Source organism: Oncorhynchus keta, chromosome 34 (genome assembly GCF_023373465.1).
Source record: "Oncorhynchus keta strain PuntledgeMale-10-30-2019 chromosome 34, Oket_V2, whole genome shotgun sequence".
NCBI lineage: Eukaryota > Metazoa > Chordata > Actinopteri > Salmoniformes > Salmonidae > Oncorhynchus > Oncorhynchus keta.
The window spans coordinates 30,088,187-30,093,553 of record NC_068454.1 but is presented as its reverse complement, the minus strand read 5'-3'; positions in this window follow the sequence as shown (position 1 = coordinate 30,093,553).

The window sequence follows — 5,367 nt, the reverse complement described above, 5'->3', positions numbered from 1 at the left end:
ATGTGAACTCATCTTTACTGCCAGAGGAAACCTTTCCCTACAGTCCAAGGTTACAGTCAGTGTCATCAAAGCAGAGGTAGAACAAAGCACAATAATGTTTTTTCACATCTCTAACGTCTCCCATTTTTATGAAATCGATGATTGTGAAAAAATATTTAACTGCAAAAGTGGTTAAATTGATAGATACTGTGACATCTCACACCCTCCAACCGTGAGACACAAAGAGACACATAAACTCATACAATCCAATATCAGAAGCTCTGATATTTCTAACATTTGTAATACAAGTAGTCAATACACAAACAAACAGCGTTAGGGTATCTTAATGCATCTTGGAAATATAGACCAGTAAACACAGAGATACAATAGGTTGAAATATCTACCATGAACAGGCTATTGTTGTAAGAATGTGCCCAAAATGTCCAATTAGGGATTTAAAAAACACTCAGCTATCTACTCACAATACCCTATAAATTGAAAAAAAAATGTGGTTATATATTTTTGCAAATTTTACAAAAATGAAATACAGCAATATCACATTTACATAAGTATTCACACCCTTGAGTCAATACATGTGTCACGGGTCCCTCTGGAACTTTCATTACGCACACCTGTCCCCTATTCCCACTGATTAGTACTTGTCACACCCCGACCTTAGAGAGCCGTTTTATTTCTCTATTTGGTTAGGTCAGGGTGTGATTTGGGTGGCAGTCTATGTTTTCTATTTCTTTGTTTTTGGCTGAGTGTGGTTTCCAATCAGAGGTAGCTGTCTATCGTTGTCTCTGATTAGGAATCATACTTAGGCAGCCTTTTTCCCCCCACCTAGGTTGTGGGTAATTTTTTTAATTTTCTGTACGTCATGTTTATCTAGGCTTTTGAAGGTTTCACTACGATTAAAATAAATGTGGAATTACATGCATGCTGTGTCTTGGCTCATCTATGACAGGGAGTTTGAGGACAGTGAACGTGACAATACTTGTATAAGTGTGCCCTTTGTTCACCATGGTGCTGTCGATATTGTTACCATGTCCGTTGGTGTGTGTGATACCTGTGCTGTGTGTTTTGGGCAGATGATTTGGGTCTTTCTGTTAAAGGATTTTATTAAGATGTACCATTTGGAAAACTTTTGCTTTCCGTTTGTGGTGACGGGTCACGTGCGTTAATCATTGTGCGCGTGTATTTATTCGAGGTACTCGTTCTTTTGTTTGGGTTTCAACCTTGTTTTTGTTACATATTTGCTTGGTCTTCCTCCCCGTGTCTTTACACAGTACGCTGTAACTTGTGTCTGATTTTTTTTTATTTTTTTTTACTATTACGCATTTCTGCGCCTGTCTCCCGAATAATTTATACCAGCTTGACATGTTACTACCCATCCGGGAGCGTAATCATCGACTGACACTAATCAGCATAACGCAACAGACATAAATATTCCTATTCATGAAAATCACAAGTGAAATATATTGAAACACAGCTTAGCCTTTTGTTAATCACCCTGTCATCTCAGATTTTCTAAATATGCTTTACAGCCAAAGTAAGACAAGCATTTGTGTAAGTTTATCGATAGCCTAGCATAGCATTATGTCCAGCTCGCAGCAGGTAACTTGGTCACGAAAATCAGAAAAGCAATCAAATTAAATCGTTTACCTTTGAGCTTTGGATGTTTTCACTCAAGACTCCCAGTTCGTTTGTTCTTCACATTTAGCTGATGGTCCTTCTGTAGCTCAGTTGGTAGAGCATGGCGCTTGTAACGCCAGGTAGTGGGTTCGATTCCCGGGACCACCCATACGTAGAATGTATGCACACATGACTAAGTCGCTTTGGATAAAAGTGTCTGCTAAATGGCATATATTATATTATTATAGCTGAGAAATCAACTAGAAATTGCGGTCATGAAAAAATATTCAAAATTAGCTCCATAATATCGACAGAAACATGGCAAACGTTGTTTATAATCAATCCTCAAGGTGTTTTTCAAATATCTATTCGATAATATATCCACCGGGACAGCACCGTATTTAGCACTAACTGAAGTTTATTTAGTGCTTTATCCGGGTAGCCAGAAAGTAGAGCATTGCAGTAGTCTAACCTAGAAGTGACAAAAGCACAGATTAATTTTTCTGCATTTTTTGACAAAGTTTCTGATTTTTGCAATGTTACGTAGATGGAAAAAAGCTGTCCTTGAAACAGTCTTGATATGTTCTTCAAAAGAGAGATCAGGGTCCAGAGTAACGCCGAGGTCCTTCAGTTTTATTTGAGACGACTGTACAACCATTAAGATTAATTGTCAGATTCAACAGAAGATCTCTTTGTTTCTTGGGACATAGGACAAGCATCTCTGTTTTGTCCGAGTTTAAAAGTAGAAAGTTTGCAGCCATCCACTTCATGTCTGAAACACATGCTTCTAGCGAGGGCAATTTTGGGGCTTCACCATGTTTCATTGATATGTACAGCTGTGTGTCATCCGCATAGCAGTGAAAGTTAACATTATGTTTTCGAATGACATCCCAAAGAGGTAAAATATATAGTGAAAACAATAGTGGTCCTAAAACGGAACCTTGAGGAACACCGAAATTTACAGTTGATTTGTCAGAAGACAAACCATTCACAGAGACAAACTGATATCTTTCCGACGGATAAGATCTAAACCAGGCCAGAGCTTGTCCGTGTAATAATAATAATAATAATATATGCCATTTAGCAGACGCTTTTATCCAAAGCGACTTACGTGTAGACCAATTTGGGTTTCCAATCTCTCCAAAAGAATGTGGTGATCGATTGTATCGAAAGCAGCACTAAGGTCTAGGAGCACGAGGACAGATGCAGAGCCTCGGTCTGATGCCATTAAAAGGTCATTTACCACCTTCACAAGTGTAGTCTCAGTGCTATGATGGGGTCTAAAACCAGACTGAAGCATTTCGTATACATTGTTTGTCTTCGGGAAGGCAGTGAGTTGCTGCGCAACAGCCTTTTCTAAAAATTTAGAGAGGAATGGAAGATTCAATATAGGTCGATAGTTTTTTATATTTTCTGGATCAAAGTTTGGCTTTTTCAAGAGAGGCTTTATTACTGCCACTTTTAGTGAGTTTGGTACACATCCGGTGGATGTCCGTTGGATACAAGTCGACCGCTGATTGGCCAGCTCATCCTCATCAGGATATAGTAAGCATTTTTAAATGCCTGTTTGAGATATAGGTTTGAGGTGGGGGTTTTGAAGTGTTTATTTCTACAATGTAGTCTTTGGCCACAAGTACCAGTATAGGATAGGACAACATTATTTGAGTATGAGTTAACAGAATATGAACTTTTAAAAGTGAGATTTTTACTGGACAGTTACTTTAAGCATAATCTCTCATAAATGCAGGCCTTCTGTCAAATGCAATGAAATCCAACCCGTATTGCAGTATTCAAGCAGTGACAAATACTAGTCAATTTTTATTTTTATTTTATTTCACCTTTATTTAACCAGGTAGGCTAGTTGAGAACAAGTTCTCATTTGCAACTGCGACCTGGCCAAGATAAAGCATAGCAGTGTGAACAGACAACACAGAGTTACACATGGAGTAAACAATTAGCAAGTCAATAACACAGTAGAAAAAAAATGGGCAGTCTATATACAATGTGTGCAAAAGGCATGAGGAGGTAGGCGAATAATACAATTTTGCAGATTAACACTGGAGTGACAAATGATCAGATGGGCATGTACAGGTAGAGATATTGGTGTGCAAAAGAGCAGAAAAGTAAATAAATAAAAACAGTATAAAAACAGTATGGGAATGAGGTAGGTGAAAAAGGGTGAGCTATTTACCTATAGACTATGTACAGCTGCAGCGATCGGTTAGCTGCTCGGATAGCTGATGTTTGAAGTTGGTGAGGGAGATAAAAGTCTCCAACTTCAGCGATTTTTGCAATTCGTTCCAGTCACAGGCAGCAGAGTACTGGAACGAAAGGCGGCCAAATGAGGTGTTGGCTTTAGGGATGATCAGTGAGATACACCTGCTGGAGCGCGTGCTACGGATGGGTGTTGCCATCGTGACCAGTGAACTGAGATAAGGCGGAGCTTTACCTAGCATGGACTTGTAAATGACCTGGAGCCAGTGGGTCTGGCGACGAATATGTAGTGAGGGCCAGCCGACTAGAGCATACAAGTCGCAGTGGTGGGTGGTATAAGGTGCTTTAGTGACAAAACGGATGGCACTGTGATAGACTGCATCCAGTTTGCTGAGTAGAGTATTGGAAGCCATTTTGTAGATGACATCGCCGAAGTCGAGGATCGGTAGGATAGTCAGTTTTACTAGGGTAAGCTTGGCAGCGTGAGTGAAGGAGGCTTTGTTGCGGAATAGAAAGCCGACTCTGGATTTGATTTTTGATTGGAGATGTTTGATGTGAGTCTGGAAGGAGAGTTTGCAGTCTAGCCAGATACCTAGGTACTTATAGATGTCCACATATTCAAGGTTGGAACCATCCAGGGTGGTGATGCTAGTCGGGCATGCGGGTGCAGGCAGCGAACGGTTGAAAAGCATGCATTTGGTTTTACTCGCGTTTAAGAGCAGTTGGAGGCCACGGAAGGAGTGCTGTATGGCATTGAAGCTCGTTTGAGGTTTGATAGCACAGTGTCCAATGACGGGCCGAAAGTATATAGAATGGTGTCGTCTGCGTAGAGGTGGATCAGGGAATCGCCCGCAGCAAGAGCAACATCATTGATATATACAGAGAAAAGAGTCGGCCCGAGAATTGAACCCTGTGGCACCCCCATAGAGACTGCCAGAGGACCGGACAGCATGCCCTCTGATTTGACACACTGAACTCTGTCTGCAAAGTAATTGGTGAACCAGGCAAGGCAGTCATCCGAAAAACCGAGGCTGTTGAGTCTGCCGATAAGAATTTGGTGATTGACAGAGTCGAAAGCCTTGGCGAGGTCGATGAAGACGGCTGCACAGTACTGTCTTTTATCGATGGCGGTTATGATATCATTTAGTACCTTGAGTGTGGCTGAGGTGCACCCGTGACCGGCTCGGAAACCAGATTGCACAGCGGAGAAGGTACGGTGGGATTCGAGATGGTCAGTGACCTGTTTGTTGACTTGGCTTTCAAGACCTTAGATAGGCAGGGCAGGATGGATATAGGTCTATAGCAGTTTGGGTCCAGGGTGTCTCCTCCTTTGAAGAGGGGGATGACTGCGGCAGCTTTCCAATCCTTGGGGATCTCAGACGATATGAAAGAGAGGTTGAACAGGCTGGTAATAGGGGTTGCGACAATGGCGGCAGATAGTTTCAGAAATAGCGGGTCCAGATTGTCAAGCCCAGCTGATTTGTACGGGTCCAGGTTTTGCAGCTCTTTCAGAACATCTGCTATCTGGATTTGGGTAAA